This window comes from Bemisia tabaci, chromosome 4, assembly GCF_918797505.1.
Source record: "Bemisia tabaci chromosome 4, PGI_BMITA_v3".
NCBI classification, from domain to species: Eukaryota; Metazoa; Arthropoda; class Insecta; order Hemiptera; family Aleyrodidae; genus Bemisia; species Bemisia tabaci.
Genome location: NC_092796.1, coordinates 23,287,353 through 23,305,726, shown reverse-complemented (window position 1 = coordinate 23,305,726; position 18,374 = coordinate 23,287,353). Strand labels below are relative to the sequence as shown.

General features: G+C 41.9%; 1 protein-coding gene across 3 annotated transcripts in view; it reads left to right on the top strand.

Moving 5' to 3' along the window:
- smash (smallish) overlaps positions 1-18,374 on the top strand; it is a 146,941-nt gene that overhangs the window by 84,313 nt on the left and 44,254 nt on the right. Inside the window, exon 3 of one of the 3 annotated variants that reach the window (XM_072299529.1) lies at positions 8,464-8,529. The exons of the other annotated variants lie outside the window; for them this stretch is intronic. The gene's annotated coding sequence lies outside the window, so the exon portion shown is untranslated. The remainder of the gene's footprint in view (positions 1-8,463; positions 8,530-18,374) is intronic. 3 annotated transcript variants of the gene reach the window in all.

Below are 18,374 nucleotides of genomic sequence, written 5' to 3'. Positions count from 1 at the left end.
CGATGGTCGGTCATCGAATTAATTTTTCTTCCTGGTTACATTGATTAATGATGGTCGTATTTGCACCAGTTTTTACTGCGTTAATCATTCATGAAATAAATCAGGACATCATGACGATAATTTTTATAATGAGGAAAATTTAAATCGTGCGTTTTTTCATAATAGTGGATCTTGACAGGGGTTGAGAGAAGGCCGTTTGGCTGCATTTTTGTTTTTTGATTGGCCAACATTTTAACACACTTACTCAGAATTAGGTTTTTTCCGCAATCTAGCATCGTTTCTCATACATTCTTAACTTTGTTAGTCGGACTGGTAGTCTTCATAGAGCTCTTTCCAACCCAAAATGCGGCGCTAATGTAGCGTCCAATTTTTGAGCAGAAGACAGAATGATGCAAATCTCAAAGGATTAAAGAGCATAACTGGGCTTAAATAGACAGTCAGATTAATTCATGTATCCATTTTATCCAGGACATCATAGTGCCTTGTGCAAATATTCTTATCGCCAAAAAGCCCGCGATTCTTAGATTTGTAAGGTTTAAACAGTCAGAATTGACCATGGTCTAATCTTTACAAGATGAAGGCAATGAATGCTTATTATCGCTCACAACGCTTAACAGCAATTTGCCTATCTGTTCTAATACAGTTTTTTTTTTTTTTGCTTATGTTTTGTTCCCCCCCCCTTTTTTTTACGTGAACATACATACTCAATTTTTTTTGCTTTGATGGGTGATGATTAAAAGGAGAAAGATAAGTTTAATAAGTTTTTCTGCATCTAGAAGCGTGAACATTCTAATTTATCATAAGCTCCAAATCTTACCTATCAGTCTACAAGGAATTATTGGCGTCGGAACATGCCGTCATCGATTAATCCTTTCTCTCCGCATTGGCGGACTGGCCTCCTACCTACCAGTGCAATAATGCAAAAATGCCAGTTTCCAGGTAATGAGATCCGTAGCGTTGATAATCGCAAGAAAATTACGTAAACTTGGCGCTGATTATGGAAGATAACACATGCGTATTCTTCAATTTTATATGAGATCGAATGTTGCGAACGGACCAAATGAAAAGAACTGTATGCATGAACGACATGATTTCGACATCTCTATGCAATTTATGTTTGTGTTTTTTTTTTTTTTTTTCATGAAAATGATTTCCTGCTCGTCTTAAAATCATTTTTTTCTGCATGCTAATAGAGGTAAGATACATATGTTTAGTGGCGTTAAATTTAAAAATAGCTAATGACCCGTAGATTTGTGTTTCATTCCTCGAAGTTTTACTTGTGAAAGTATCACTTTCTCAGTAAAGTTTGAAGATTTTTAACCAGAAATTTTTGCAACGGTGCAGAAAATGCCCGATCTTACATTCTGTGGATCCCAGCAGACGTAAGGAAGATCTTAGGATTTGACAAATGAAGTTTTGAAGAAATGTCATATAAACTTAACCATTAGAAACCGAGCGTTCAAAAAATTTGGCGTTTAATATCGAAGAGCACGTTGTGAAGATGTGAGGGAGTCTTTGTGGACAAGGCCTACGATTTATAAGCATTGAACGAAAAAATTAAGAAAGAACAAACATAAATGTGGTTTAATAATTTTAACTTCCGCCGCCGCGCGCCGCGCCGCTCCACGGTGACCGCATAGTATTTGGCGCAATGCGGGAAGTATTCCTACAGTCTTGTAGGCGCTATGCGTTTCACGCCGCGCCGACCGCGCGCTGCTGACCGCACTGTGTCTAACGCAATGCGTGAAGTATTCATGCAATCTTGTAGGCGCTAACATGTGTTACATGCCGATCGCCACGTCGAGGGCTTCTCCTTTTCATCGCAAGTCCTCGTCATCATTCCTCTCTGCGCTGAGCTCCAGACCAAATTGCGTGTTTAGTCCCTCTCTTAACTCGACTAATTAAAAATGCTGTCTCTTGTATCACCAAAATACGACAAAATTAGAAATTACTATACTCTCAGGAAAGAGAGATTTTGTCCCCTTTTCTCGTTGATAATTTTTTTTCTGAATCCCATTTTTTTATACCTAAATTTAAGAAAATTGCAAAATTTGCCGCCATGGGCCGCGGCCCATGTGGCCACCCCCTTAATCCGGCCCTGAATCTGTTACATTTTATAGTTGGAGACCATCCAAAAATGATGCCAGCCACTTTTTTTGGTTTTTGATTCCTCGCCCCCACCCTCCTCTTTTTGAGAGTCTTGTCAGGCAGTCTTAGATCTCCCCTCTCTTTTTCCCCTCTTCCTCCCCCCGAGTACCTGACATCATTTATGGACAACGGGGGACATATTAGGAAGGACGGCTGGACGCCAAATGTGTCTGAATTTAAATTTTCGTATTATACATTTTTAGCCTTATTCTTTAGCGCCGGCGTTTCTTGAATCTTAGTTTTTTCATATATCTCTTCATGTCTTCATTCATTTTTTGTCATCCTCTGCTTTATTCATTTATTCGCCAGCTGGCGTCAGCGCGTCAGCGGTGGCTTAACAATTATTGTTGGAAGGAGGTCAGTCAGTTGGGAGTTGTTTCTTCTTCTTCCTCCGAATGCGAGTCCTCTCATTAATCTTTGCTCCTTCCTCCCACAACCGCGGCCGCGAGCAGCGATGCCGTTTCCTGCCGGTTCGCGCCCGCGAGCAACGTTGCCGAATCTGCGGAAAATACACTCGGGGACGACGATTAACGGGGCGTTTTCCCTGAGAAACGACACCGCTGACCGACCTTGCTTCGCATAATATCGGAGAAAGTGAAATTGGAGGAAAAAACGGGCGTAAGTCCGAAAATTCGTGCTCGAAATGTCTCGTGGATAACGTTATCTGCCGTAGTTTTTGGAAGATGGCGGTACTGCCGTGCTAAGACGAAACGCTGTATGAGCATTCGAAAGTTGCCAAATTTCCCCCGATAACATGTTTATTTTGAAGGAGAGTTGTGAATATCTTCTCTTGAAATTTTCAGAGACTTTAGATCCGATCGCGAATGAAATTCTCTGAAAAATTGGGGGGAGGGATATTCACAGATTTCCCTAAAAAATAAGTATTTTATCTGGGGAAATTTGGCAACGTCCGAAAGCTCATACGGAGTTCTTCCTCACGGCAGGTTATATCTGTGAAAATTGGCGTAAAGACATGGCGTCTGAACTGAACCCATTATTTTTTGGTACCATGTAGGAGTTATGACCTCTGTGCTAAACGCGGTTCTGAGACATGTGCTAAGAAGTGATCGAACGAAAAGCGTTACCGGGGGGGGGGGGGGGGGGTGTCAAAAATGCCGGGAAATTGCGTTACGTAATTTAGGGACGGTCCCTTATCCCGTATGCCTGGAATTGCATTTGATTATACTTGTGTGGTGAATGGTCAGTTTTCTTCTTCGATAAGAGGGAAACAAGGAGAAATACTCTTCACTGGAAAAAAAAAAAAACACTATTGGATCTAGAGTCCAGACTCTTAAAAACATCGACAAGAAAAAATACTCTTGATTCAATCAGATTTAAGCTTAAATCAAGAACCAAGCCTCTTAATTTGAACGGATTTCCTTTTAAAATCTGATTGAATCAAGAGTCCTTTTTCTTGTCGATGTTTTCAAGAGTCTGGACTCTAGATCCAATGTGTTTTTTTTTCCATTGTTGTGAACAAGCAGCCAAAATTTTTCATGACAACGCTGTGTTAGCGTGCCCTGGATGAGAAGACTCCGCACCACTGATGGCGCTTTGGCGTAGCGCCTGCAAGGATGTCTCCAAGAAGACATCGCTCAAACGAAGCTTGCGAAAAGCAATATTAATCTTCGGAGCCATCGCGATCTGACTCTTGCTTCGATTCGTAACGCTGATCTGGAATCAAATTTACGACTGGGATCGAAGACGGGATTACGCAAATCGTCAGATCAACTTCTGAGCCTCTAAGATTTCTTGTTTTGAGGAGGCACTTGCATCTGGCACAAAATTGTAAATTGCCCTTTCAAGAGAAATAAATGCGTTGACTAATTAACACTGGAAAAAAAAGTCGCTTGGATCTAGAGTCCAAACTCTGAAAAAAATGACAAGAAAACATTCTCTCGATTCAATCGGATTTATGCTTGAATCACAAGGAAATCCGCTCAAATTAAGAGGCTTGGTTCTTGATTTAAGCAAAAATCCGATTGAATCGAGAGTATTTTTTCTTGTCGATGTTTTTAAGAGTCCGGGCTCTAGATCCAAGCTACTTTTTTTACAGTGAACCGTTGACTTTTGAAGTTAGAAAAATTTGAGTTGACAGAAAATTTATTTAAATAGTAACATTAATATGGATTGCGTTTTGCAAAAAGGAACCACAAGCATTCCAATGTCGCTAAAATTGTGCAACTTTTTTCACCTTGCAAATAGAAACTGATCATCTAAATAAGTTTTATCATTACTCCGTATAAATTATGAATTCAAGACGAAAATCACCTCAGTGAATTCAATTTTTTCCATGATTTCTGTAATTTTTTGCAAAGAATTTAAGGTGTTCAATCCTAGCAACATTGGAATGCTCTTGGTGCCTTTTTACAAAATGCAATCCATACGTCAAGTTAAAAGTAGTATCTTCAAGTCTAATCTTCGTGTATAGATAAATAGCTACTTTTAAAAATGTATAAATTACACTGACACTTGTAAGTTGCCTCTATTTCCGTCGTCACACAAAGTTAAGTACCGATAGTCGAAACTTTTGTGTTTTGACTTTAGTGTCAAGTACCCGAATTGAATCAAAGGCGAAAGAACTTGCCTCTTGCAGAATATTTTACGTAAAACAAATGAGGGGCTTAGAGGACAAGGCGCATAAGTGCAGTTTTGCTATTTTGAGAAATACGTGTTGGAAGTTTCGAAATTGCACGGAGCCTTAAGGTGGAAAGAAATTTCAAACTGACTTTTTGATGCTTAAAAATTGAAATTTTGGAGCGAATTTTTCACAGAATATGCACTAAGACTAGTTTTACTTGAAAGCGTTAATATCGCAATTTTTGTCAAAGCTGCACTTATTCGCCTTGTCCTCTTCCTCCAAGCCCCTCAAATACTATCGAAACGCAAGAAGTTTTTGTCGTAATCCAATGAGACTTCATCAATTAAGAAAACGAAAGAAAGTGGCCACTAACGTCTGTTTCGTCGGTGAGAAAACTCGATTCACTACGAGTGTCAAATGAAAGGAGAAAGCGAAACATCCTCTTTTTTCCGTTCCTCATTACGGATTGAGCGCAAACAAAGCGCCAGTTACAATTAGATTTTCTTGTTTTAATTCCCTCTCTTCGACAAAGTCAATGCAAATTAGACGAATCTCTCGGCTAGCCGCGAATATCCTGAGTAAGTGTCAGACGACCGAAGAGGAACGAATCAGCAGGTTTGGCGCGGTCATTGTCCGCGTTGATGGTTTTGTCTTTCGATTTACGCTATTCGCTTTGAACGTGCTCTTTGAATTATTTCAAAATAACTCCCTGTCGAATTTTGCGTGTTGAAACCATACGCACCATAGCAGCGCCTGCTACGGAAAGAAGGATGTTAGATCAACATTCTTGAATGTTGAAAGTCTATGCGACAGCGCTCAATGGAAACGCTACACTGCCGTGCGAAGGAAAATAAGTATGCGAATATTGCCAACTCTCCCCTCAGAAAATATTTATTTTTGAAGAAAGTTATTAATATTTTTCCTTGAAATTTTAAGACTTTGTTGATCAAGTATCGAACGAAATCTTCCGAAAAATCGAAGGAGAAATGTTCATAAATTTTCCTGATAATTTATTGTTTTTCGAAGCAAATTTGACAACGCTTGATGGCTTATACGGCGTTTTTCCTTAGCACGGCTGCACGGCAGTGCAGTGTAACGTCCTGGCGACGCGAGACGTTAAAACAGCTGGCACGTTTGAACAAAACTTTGAGAATCAGCCTGCTGCGGGCTGATCATTTAAATTGATAGACAAAGCGATAGACTGAGAGGACGAAGAGGAATGAAGTGGTCCTACAGGTGCACGAAAGCGGAGTTGCAATGGACAAAGGAGGTAATAGTAATAGACTGACACACGGCAAACCCACAAGAGACCCTTGTTAGTCCATTATTTCTATCTTTAGTGTGAAGGAACCATCCGTTTCAACCAATTGGATTGCTTTATTTTCTTTTGATCTCCTTTGTATATCGCTTTGTCTATTAATTTCAATTATCAGTCAGCAGAGGCTACTTCCATCCATGCGTTTCCAGACACAGTCTTGCACGGGAGCCGCGAAGGGGTAGAATGACAAGCACTAGAAAAACAATGGCTGTCAAACTTTTGCTAGAGCAAAAATAAGAGTTGTTTCTTATAGATAATGCCTCAAAAATCACGATGAGCGCATCGGCAAAGTCTGAAATGCACTCATAACTTCACAATCTGCGTAAGAAATTTGCGTTTTTTTAAGCTTCCCGCTTCAAAAACGATACTACGGCATAGGTGAACATTTTGTTAGAGGAGTCGCTCCATCGTCGGCGATATTCATCATGGCCGACGCTTGCACGCAGTTCCGCGCGTAATTCAAGGAGAGTTCAAGGTCAATCAATTCGGGCGTGGAAAATATGAACGTTAACACACCGATTGTTATCTGGTCTAATCCAGTTCAGGTGTTATCTCGTCCCATCAAACGTGTTTTGGCGGATTGGCGTCGGCTATGATGATTATTGCCGACAATGGAACGACTCCTCTTACAAAAGTTCACCTGTGCCGTAGTATCGTTTTTGAAGCGGGAAGCTCAAAAAACCGCAAATTTCTTACGCAGTTTGTGAAGTTATGAGTGCATTTCAGAGTTTGCCGATGCGCTCATCGTGATTTTTGAGGCATTATCTTAAGAAACAACTCTTAGTTTTGCTCTAGCAAAAGTTTGCAACAGAATTCCAATTCGCCGTATACCCGAAACTCAATTATCTCATTTGTGTATCGCTTCACTGAAAAACTTACAAGCTGTATAGACTTACCGTCCGTTCCGAGCTCAGAGACCGAAAGTTCCGGGTGCAGGAGCCGTAGCTTCGAAAGTCCGGGTGCTGTGCCCGGAACTTTCGGCCTCTGAGCCCGGAACGCGGACGGTATGTTTATACTTATAGCCCGTAAGTGCGCACACGGCTTCCACGGCCGGAGTTTTTTTTTCTTTCGGTGTTTGTCTATCGATTTCAATAATCAGGCTGCTGACCAGGTTTTCTATTCGATTTTAGCGGCAGAGCGACAACCAAGCACCTGCTCCCTCTGGATCCCGACCAGTTTTCGATGTCGCATTCATAATCTGTATCTGATCCTCCGGCGGGCGGTGCGGTGCGGTGGAGACTGCGCTTGCGCGCGCTGCGTTTGTCTCCGAGCTCGAGCGCCACGCCAAGCGCCAACCGCGATGACCTAACCTCACGTAAGCGCGGGTCATAGTCCATCCGACCGCCCGCCGGCCCAGGCCGTCCCCGTCCCGTCCCCGACGACGCCCTGCCGGGGAAGAATCGCCCAACTCCCCCCGGAAATCCTATGTCTACACGCGGTTTTGCGACTCTAGGGTGGAACGGGTGTGTTGGATTTAAGCCGCCTCGCTCCGCGACAGTTTATCGACCGTGGCTCATTGGAGCTTACAATGCTTGCGCAATGTGAAACCAGGGGGAAAAAGAAAAAAAAGGAAACAATTAAAAATAAGCAACTGTGAAGTAACTGACCCGATGATCGATAGTAACTCGGGAATCACCTTCCTGATTTTTCGGAAATGTTTCCGATAATGAAGTGTATCGCACTGGAAAAAAAAAAACACATTGGATCTAGAGCCAGACTCTTGAAAACATCGACAGAAAAAAGTACTCTTGATTCAATCAGAATTTAAGTTTAAATCAAAAGGAAATCCGCTCAAATTAAGAGGCTTGGTTCTTGATTTAAGCGAAAAATTCGATTGAATCAAGAGTATTTTTTCTTGTCGATGTTTTCAAGAGTCTGGAGTCTGGACTCGAGATCCAATGTGCTTTTTTTTTCCAGTGTATTTGAAATATTCGATTTCAGTAGAAAAAATGTAAAATCACCTGATGGTTTTCTAACTGGTGTTTCTTAATGGAGAATTTGCAGTTGGCTAAAATTCGATGAATTTCATGTTTACAAAATTATGGAAACTACTGATTGTAAGTGAACTGATCACGAGGAGATCTTTGGTTACTGAAGTGAACGTTTATTGAAGGAATATGGCGAAGTTACCTAATCTGTTAAAATGCATGTGTTCAAATGGGAAACGTTGCCTGATGACGTTACAGGGCGATACTATTTCTCACTTTTAAATCTTTCTCTTCAGTTTTTCTTATCAGAACGAACATTCTTTTTTTAAAAAAAACTGCAAACATAGCGCATTATCATTTGCAAATGAAGCAATGAAAGGTCTTCTTGCAAATACTCCATTGTTTCTATTTTCCTAGGGAAGAAAAAGAGATACTACTTTAATAGATACTTACACTTTATCAATTTTTTTCTCTTTTCTTTGTTTCAGGTGAGTAATAATCGCCGCTTTTTCGGAACTCAACAACCGACATTACTCTTCATTAGACCCATATTAGTGAGTACCGGTTCTTTCAAAGTATATCGTGCTGCTTCATGTTCGTTGTCTGGGAGTAACAATTCGATTATTAAACGGGAACTTTTTCCGCGCTTCACATACGTGCAAGAATATAGTATGCGCTCTCGGACTTCCCTAAACATTCTAGGTGAACGGCGCAAAATAGCTGGAATAGAAAATTGGGATGGGGTAATGCAAGGAAGAAAATTACATCTATTTTCATACTCAACTGTGGTGCACTTGAACTTAACCCGAGTTACCGACGAACCCAAGCTGAACCCCTCTATTGGTGGTGGGGGGAGAGCGGGTCATTACTTATTTATCGTCTGGTAGTATTTACGTTTGTAAAAGGGTTCCAAGTTCAATGCCGGGGAGCTGGTCCTGAAATAAGTTTACAGTTTATTGCCCAGCAGCTGCAGGGTTACAGTCCTGGGGTTTTGAGAAGAGAAATCCCTTAATCTACGGCTATTACCACAAACAAGCCTGTATATATAGGCTCCTGGCTCTCCTTCATTTATATTGTATTGTATTGGATCCACTCATAAAAATTTAGGATTTCATTTTTATTTTCTTGAGAGGGAACGTGCAATTTTCATGATAGTGGATTTGAATTTTGTCCGTGATTTCCTCTTCATATCTTCATAGCAGAAATCACGTGAAACTTTTGACGCAAGTATCCTTCAAAGATATCAACCTGAGTCAAATACCATGGTTTAAAGATTGAAATTGGAAAAGAAAGAGGGAGCAAGAGATAAAGATAATTGTTTTGAGTAATAACGTTTCACGATGCCTAGAGCTCAACCATTTTCAATTGAATTGTACCAAGATGTCTTTGAATGTGCAAAAATTCAAATTGAATGTAGTTTTGTAAGGAAGAAAAAATTAAAAAATAATAAAATAAAATAAAATGAACAAGACGCAGCTTGGAGTAATCATAACTAAACATGAAAACAACAGCTGGAACAACATGAAACATCAGCAGACTTTGCCAAATTCACACAATGCCGCAATATCAGTAATAAATTTACGTTTTACATATTTTCTTGCGACTTATGAACGCGAATCGTTCACAATTTACTGAAGTTTGGTTCATGTCGTTCACCTAAGACTTAAGCACCGCCATTGACCGAAGTCGACAGCGAGACGAAGTTTGGACAAAAATGTCGCTTTCATGACTTGGACTCATTTCTCTATGCAACGTTACACTGTGTAATATCAATTTGAAGTCATAATTTGATCATTCTGACTCGTATACTGATCAGCGGGCTGATTATCCAAATTGATAGACAAAGCGGTAGATAAAGAAGACATAGAAAGTACGGAGCGATCCTATTGGTTGAAGTGGGTTGGTGGGTGGGATCCTATTTGTTGAAGTGGGTGGTTCCTATGGACAGGAGAGAAGGATGGACTAACTTTAGGGTCTCTCGTGGGTTGCTAGTAGCTAGTCTATTACCCACCTCCTTCATCCATTGTAACCACCCGCTTCCACCAACAGGATCCCTCCACATCCCACTTGTCTTCTTTGTCTATCGCTTTGTCAATCAATTTCAATAATCGGTTCGCAGCGGGCTGATTATTGTAATTGATAGACAAAGCGATAGACAAAAAGGGCATAGGAAGTATGGAGCGATCCTATTGGTTGAAGTGTGTGGTTTTTGTAGACTAACGGAGAAACTGATAGACTAACTGTCGGGTTCTCGTGGGTTGCAGTTAGTCAGTCTATTACCTGCTGCCTTTGTCCATCGCAATCACCCGCTTCCACCAATAGGATCCCTCCATATCTACTTTGTCTTATTTGTCTATAGCTGTGTCTATTAATTTCAATAATCGGTCCGCAGGTCAGCGGTCAGATTGGCGATTATTGAATGTACGTCGATACGACAAGACACGGTATAGCCCTACGTTAAGCATCCAATGTATCGCATTTCTATGTCTTATCGTGCTGTTTTAAACTTTCAATAATCGGGCCGTAGATGAGAGATGGATTTAAATTATCCTTTAGGATTCGTTTCAGCAGCGTGCTGTTAATCGATGTCGGGAAGAGGCGGAAGGGCCCGCAGAAGAAAGAAATCAGAGCCATTAGTTTCCCCCGAAGATTTCACGGGGCCGACCGAAGAGCCAAGTCGACCAGTTTTCAGAAAAGAGAAACCCGAGCCCTGTTTTTTTGCGTGCTCTCGTGCCGCGATCGAGGAAGTGTGGAAGTCGGCGCCGCCGTCACGTAACGTCACTTTCAGGAGGAAAGAAGCGGTGCGCTAGAGTCGGCCGTGACGTCAGCGGTAGACTCCTGGCTTCCCGGTCGCTTTCCCGTAAAAAGCACACCTGTTGTTGAGGAGGAATCTGGAGTTTTGCCGCCCGGTCTGGCGGCGCTGTCGTTTGCTGGAGCTTGCATGATGCATGCAGCATGCGGCTGCTCCGTCGCCCGCTGTTCCCAGATTTCTGAAATTAGAGGATTTTTCCCTGAGGGATGAGGTGGATATTTGAGTTATTATTATAACAGAAAAGGCGCGGAAAGCTCAAGAGGCGTTTCAGTTTCCCGGGAAGTCAAGTGCTGGGAGCGGGAACAAGGCAGTTTCCGGGAATGATCGGAAAATTTCTCGGAAACTCTCCACGGAACGTTCCCAGTGGCTTTACAAAGTGCGGAGGATTATCGTGTACGTATATATCAGAGACATTAAATGAAAGTATCACAGATTCATCGACTATAAATATGTTAGGCCCCTCTCCACCATCTTTTTGTTGAGCTGGTGCGCCATTTAAACGTATTGCCACTATTATAGTACACTAGAATTCTAGAGGCAGGTTGAATTCAAAAAGCGCCCTCCCTATCGACTGGGCTTTGAAAACTCGAAAACGGGCTAAACGGGCGACCATTTTAGGGCATCTCCACAGTTCAGTCTCGACCCATCGGACGAAAACCAAATTACCTCTAGCCCTATGACTGCAGTTTACCATAATAGGGAGAGTATGGACACTTCGGTTTCGACCTCTGATTGGCTCAGTTATCTTAGACTTAATGGAGCCTTCTAGGACCCAAAAAGGCGGACACTGTAAGTAAATGCAAATACAAAATGGCTCAAAATGTAGTTTCATCTGCATATCGCATCGAGGAATTTACTCAAATGTACTATTTCGACAAATTTACATAGTTTTACGGCTAATCGTGCGTAAATTCCGAGAAAAATCATCTTGAATGTAGTGAGGTTGGCAGCAAGTGCACTGGAAAAAAAAAACACATTGGATCTAGAGTCCAGACTCTTGAAAACATTGACAAAAAAAATACTCTTGATTCAATCGGATTTTTGCTTGAATCAAAACGAAATCCGCTTAAATTAAGAGGCTTGGTTTCTTGATTTAAGCTAGAATCTGATTGAATCAAGAGTACTTTTTTCTTGTCGATGGTTTTAAGAGCCTGGACTCTAGATCCAATGTGTTTTTTTTTTCCAGTGTGCGTTGTGATAACTGTTCAAAGTTGGCAATGACCCCCCTCCCATCCTCAAAAACCAAAACAAAGCACCGCCATTTTTGGATCCTAAGGCCCTCCATAGGGCCCAGTGGCCATAAGGATAAGAGATAAGAATCAAGGTACTCCATATGACGGGAACTTGGCAATAGGGTAGGCGGTGCTGGTCCTCGCGAGAGCTGGATCAATTAGTTAATGGTTACCTGCGGAGGATCCGATGGGAAGTTCGGAAGGTCCTGTCTTAACTCTCGGTTGCGTTTCCCTGTTTCCCGTTCGCGAGTCTGGTCCCGGCTCTGGCAGCAACATCTGCGGCTGCTCCTGTTCCCGGGTTCCGAGTCGGCAGGATGCGCCTCTCACGAACTCCGCGCCCGCGCCGACCCCCAAAGGAGGCTCCCGGGACCCGAAACCCATTCACAACCAGAACCGTCGGGAGCAGGTCCCATTGAGTCGGCAATTGAGAAATGAACCTCCCAAGGGGATTCCTGCCCACCGCCCCACTTGCTGGACCGCGGTCCCTCAGCGAGGGCCTTATTCATACTGGCGTGCTAAGGAAAAACGCCATATGAACCTTCAGGCGATGCCTAATTTCCTTCGATAAAACTCGACTTCCAAGGTAAACTTATGAATGTTTCTCTTCCAATTTTTCAGATAATTTTGTTTGCAATTGCACCCAAAGTTCCTGAAAATTTCACTGAAAAATATTCATAAATTTCCTCTAAAATGAACATTACAATGAAGGAAATTCGGCAACTCCCGAAAGTTCATACGGCGTTCTTCCTTAGCACGGCAGTGCCGTCCCAAAGAATGAGCATCCGAAATGATTCCGTATGAGCACTCGAATGTCACCAAATTTCTTTCATAAAATATTTATTTTTGAATAAAGTTTAAACATTTTTCATTGAAGTTTTCAGATACTTAAGGTCCAATTACGAACAAAATTCTCTAGAAAATTGGAGGAAAAATTCTTGCGAATTTTCCCCAAACTCGAATTTTGATAGTGTTTCGCATGTGAATCCATTCATATCATCCATTCATCATCCATCGCATGTGACTCACATGCGATAGATACTGAACGAATATTATCATAACCCCTGGATGCAACTATTCGAGCGCCACGGATGTCCGTATTGCATACGCACGGAATTGAAGGCGTTTTGACTTGAGACGCTAACCTCCTCACCAACAACGGCGCTCAGTGCGGAGCGAGCCCGTGAAAGAATACTAACGTATAGGTTTATCATACGAACTTATAGGTTTTAGAAGTGGTTTCATCGATTTTCTCTTATAACTTCCCTTCAGACGTACCCCATACAAATTAGAATATGATGGAAGTGATGTCAAATTTGCAATTTTAGTCGATAATTTAATATCAAATTACCTCTCTGAAAAGCTCGAAGGTACAGAAAAATCGATTTCAGTATTCAAAACCACCAATTTTTGCATACCAAATTATATATCTACCTCTCGAAATGCTTACGTTTTTCTAAAATTCATCCTGAAAATGTTTAGTATGCTCTGAAAACGAGCACATGAATGTATTGTGAATCTAGTTTCTGAACAGGAATAAAATGCATAATTGGAAGCTGTACGTTTAAAAATAACACAGTGAAAAGTTAAGACGGTAATTGTGCGTGATCCCCAGGATGCTTTGTCCCCGTCCAGAAACCCGTCGATCATCGAAGTTCCAGCTGTCGGCGAATCCGAGTGGCACCCAGCGCGCCTACAAGGAACCGCGGTCTAAATTTATCCCGACTCGTCATCCGAAGCGCCTCTTCAAAGTAATTGCCATTGTCGCTCCTCCTTGTTTTCGCGCGACGACTCACGAGAATAGATTCCCTGTCCCTCTCCTGTCTTCCAGTGAACTCGAGTCCTTCTCCTTGGACAGAATCCCTGCGTCCCTTTACGCCTCTCCCCCTCAACCTCAACGCCATTTAAACTCTTTCATTAGCACGAGGACTAGGACTGCCGTCTTAAGGAAGAATGTCGCATGAGCATTCGAGAGTTGCCAAATTTCCTTCTATAAAATGTCTATTTTTGAGGAAAGTTATGAATAGTTTTCCTTGAAATTTCCAGGAAGATTAGGTGATGTTGCGAACTAAATTATCTGGAAAATTGAAATATAAATATTCATAAGTTTATCAGGAAATTAGTGTCATATCAAGAGAAATTTGATAACGTCTGAAGGTTTATACGGCGTTTTTCCTTAGCCTGGCAGAAAAGATAGAGTAAGATTCAAACCACCGCATAACATGTTGCCTCGCCAAAATTTTACGTGGGACACGTTAAACGTGTTTAAAAAGTCCTCAATCAACTCATGAGCGAGAACTTAGCATGCTTTGTCTAAATTAGAAGCAGTTAGTCTAAACTTTCCGTTCCTGAACAGCCCAAAGTCAACGTAGGTCAAATCGGTTTTTGAAAGCAAACTTGCATGCCCCGTAAATGCAAGCAACGGAAGGATGGGTTCACGAAAATGTTTTCCTTTCTTTGATAGCAAGTTAAAATCATTTGGTGCACGATTTATCTCAAAATGATTTTAGGTTTTTTTGGGGAGTCGGAAGCTCCAATCGATTCACACCAAAACCGCTACATATAGTCTAAGAGAAAACTCAACACTAAAGTTTGGTTAATATGGGAAATAAAATACAAAGTAACCGAAGCCTTCGGTTGACTCTGGAGTTTCTCTCCATTGTTTTTTGCGCTGAATTTTCCGCAAACAGTACCAAAATAAACACACAAATTGGGCTAGTTGGTGTCTCACTTCCTATTTTAACCAAAAGTAACACAATTATTTTTCTTAGTGTAATTTTTCTATTACCAGTTGAATTTCGACATTTTCAAAGCGTCCACCGTGCTTAGTAAAAAATTTTGATTTGAGAACATGTGTTGTGGCGCTTGAAGTCTCATCATGTCCACAGGTTCGATTGGTCTACTCGTTAACACTAATTAACGTCAACATAACCGTGTTAGGAGTAGGAGGTAATTTTTATCCGCACGTTAGATTCTCAATTAGCCGCGATGGCCTGTGAACGCTATTGTGACGCATTTTGAAGGTTGGATGCGTCATACACGAAGAACAGCAGGATCTAGAGCCGTATCTATACTCGTCACCTTATCAGCCACTCTCATCCTCTGAAAGGGTTCTTGTAGTTTAGTGATTAAAGGAGGTTGAAGGATGGCTTCATCAACGAACCACAAAACTCAACATTTAAAGTGTTTTTACCTAAATGTACCCTGTTATCACAAGTACCGATGATTTGCCACCGGAGGTATAAAAAATACCAACAAGAAATATAATGGTCATACGAAATTTTAAGGTAGGTCCGTCGCTACCTTAAAGTCTATCGAAATCTTAGAATTTTCTTCCTTATATTTCAATTAAAGGGTTTGCAGGACAAGGCGCATAAGTGCAATTTTTGAAAAAATACAGCTATTAATTAATGATTTGAATGTAAAACACTATTTAAGCATCAAGACTACTTAATGCATATTCTGTGAAAAATTGGCTCCCAAATTCCAATTTTTAAGCATCAAAAGAACTGCCTTTCCGGCGTGAGGATCCATGTAATTGCAAAAATTCAAACTTGTATTTCTCGAAATAGCAACAATTGCACTTATGCGCCCTGTCCTCCAAGTCCCTCAATTGATCTTACGAGAAATTTGCGGTATCCTTCGTGGGGTTCTCGAGCCATTCACGGAGTAAAACGGTTGAATTTTACTCGTAAAAAATTGTTTGCATTTTTGTATGATGTCAAAGGCCTTTCAAAACCTCACTTCGTCACGACGTTAAACAAAGTAGGTCCTCCCCCAAAAAAAGGAGTTGTCTAAGGAGCGACTAAAAACCCGGCTCCGAGCGTTTCAACAGGGCGAAGCGATGAAGTTACAGCGCTGAAGGATCCTCCCATTCGCTCGACTTGCAAGCACACGATTTGTTTACGGAGCGTGCACCGCGCTTTTAAAGTTGGAGATGGTGGATGATTTTTCTCGTCCTGCCCAGATGCCCTGACCGTTGCGTTCCAATGCGTTTGCTCCGGAACTCTTCGCGTCGTATCGTCCTGGAAATCAGCGGTTTTTACGTTCGGACACGGTGTAATTGCGAGTTTTTTTCGACGCCATCGGCAACGGCGCTTCGCGGTTCAGCGGTCCGTTGGTGCTCGGAGCGAATTGGAACGGTCCGGCCGGATCCGCCCCCTTTCCTCTCCCTTCGTCTCGCGGCCTTTATCGCGCTTTTAATGCTGAAAAAAGTGGAGATGGGTCATGCGTATGTGCGTGATGCTCCTCAGGAATGGACCCACAACGCAAGACAAGAATTCGACCTTTAACCATTTCTTCTCATCAAAATTTTACGCAGACGGCAGAACACGTTGATCGTATTAAAAAAATTCCGCAATAAAAAAAAAATTCCGATTGTGGAAGCCGCACGGAGAGAAAAACCTCGTGCGTGGGACCCGAAGTTTCGGTCATATGGATCTCTGAAGTTTTCAGATTGAGCATTTGAACACTTTAGGTCTAGCTGTCGAGGTTCGGATCACACATCTGAAACTTCAGTTCTTACATCTGAAGTACTTCAGATGTGAGAACCGAAGTTTTTCGGTTGTGAGAAACCGAAGTACTTCAGAGGTAAGAACTGAAGTTTCAGATGTGTGATCCGAACCTCGACAGCTAGACCTAAAGTGTTCAGAAGCTCAATCTGAAAACTTCAGAGATCCATATGACCTAAACTTCGGGTCCCACGCACGAAGTTTTATTCTCCGTGCGTACTTACGAGTGGCATAGACGTATCGTGCGTTCCGGACTCAGAGTCCGAAAGTTCCGAGTATAGCAGTCGAAGCTGCGACTCCAGAATCCGGAACTTTCAGCCTCTGAGCTCGGAACGGACAGTATGTCTATATAGCCCGTAACTTTTTTTGCAGTGCGACCGGGGCCGGATTAAGGGGCGGCGGCCATGGCGGCAAATTTTGCAATTTTTTTAAGTGTAGGTATAAAAAGAAAATCGAATTCAGAAAAAAAATTACAATCGAGAAAAGGCGACAAAATCTCTCATTTCCTGAGAGTACAGTAATTTCTAATATTGTCGTCTTTCGGTGATACAAGAGACAGCACTTTTAATTAGTCGAGTTAAGAGAGAAACCAAACACGCAATTTGGCATGGAGCGGTGTGGCGCAGAGAGCAATAATGACGAGGACTTGATATGAAAAGGAGAAGCCCTCAGGCGCGGCGGTCGGCACGTAACACATATTAGCACCTACAAGACTGCATGAATACTTCACGCATTGCGTCAAACACAGTGCGGTCAGCGTGAAACGCATGGCGCCTACTAGACTGCATGAATACTTCACGCATTACGTCAAAAACAGTGCGGTCAGCGTGAAATGCATGGCGCCTACTAGACTTCATGAATACTTCACGCAATGCGTCAAACACAGTGCGGTCACCACTGCCACGCTTCGCAGCGGGGTTAGTTCAGGTGCTTAGTCGACTTAAGTTCAACTGAAGAAAATCTTCACTTCAGACACCAAACAGGGTTGCCACAGTCAGGGAAAACCGGGAAATGTCAGGGAAAATTTGTTTCATCTCCTTCATTTGCTTTCTAGAATGGGTTTGAGATTTTGAACAAGAAATTTGGCGTGAAAACTATTTTCAATTATGCCTTCTCAACCATCCGGTCACATCTTCAATTGTCAGGGAATTTCAGCAAAATGTGTCAGGGAAGTGTCAGGGAATTTTATTTTCTATATTCTGTGGCAACCCTGACAAAAGTGTGATCTTCCAAGTTACGTTTTATTTTCTTTTTAAGGTGATATTCCCGCAGAGGTTTGGCAAGAACGGGCGCAAGTACTAATGGAAAGTGTCTCCGATGTCGTGATCAGTACCAAGCCGAAGTCGGATCCGTTGCAGCCAATTCGCGCTTTTTCTCCTATTTTTTCTCCCATTTAAAATGTTGGCTTTGAAATGCAAACTAAAACTTAACATTCTTTACGAACCCCCCCCCCCCCCCCCCCCCTCCGAACATACTTGTTTTCACCACCGTGTAAGGATACTTGGTTTTATGATGTAGGCTTGCCTAAAAACTTGTTACGTTCATGGAATAAATTTTTCTTACACTGGAAAAGAAAACACATTGTATCGGAGTCCAGACTCTTGAAAACATTAACAAGAAAAAATACTCTTGATTCAATCGGATTTTTGCCTGAATCAAAACGAAATCCGCTTAAATTAAGAGGCTCGGTTCTTGATTTAAGCTAGATTTTGATTGAATCAAGAGTACTTTTTCTTGTCGATGTTTTTAAGAGTCTGGACTCTAGATCCAATGTGTTTTTTTTTCCAGTGTAGGACTGAACCGTTCGATCAAAGGGCTGGTTCTTTCATCGCGACTTCTTTTTTTTT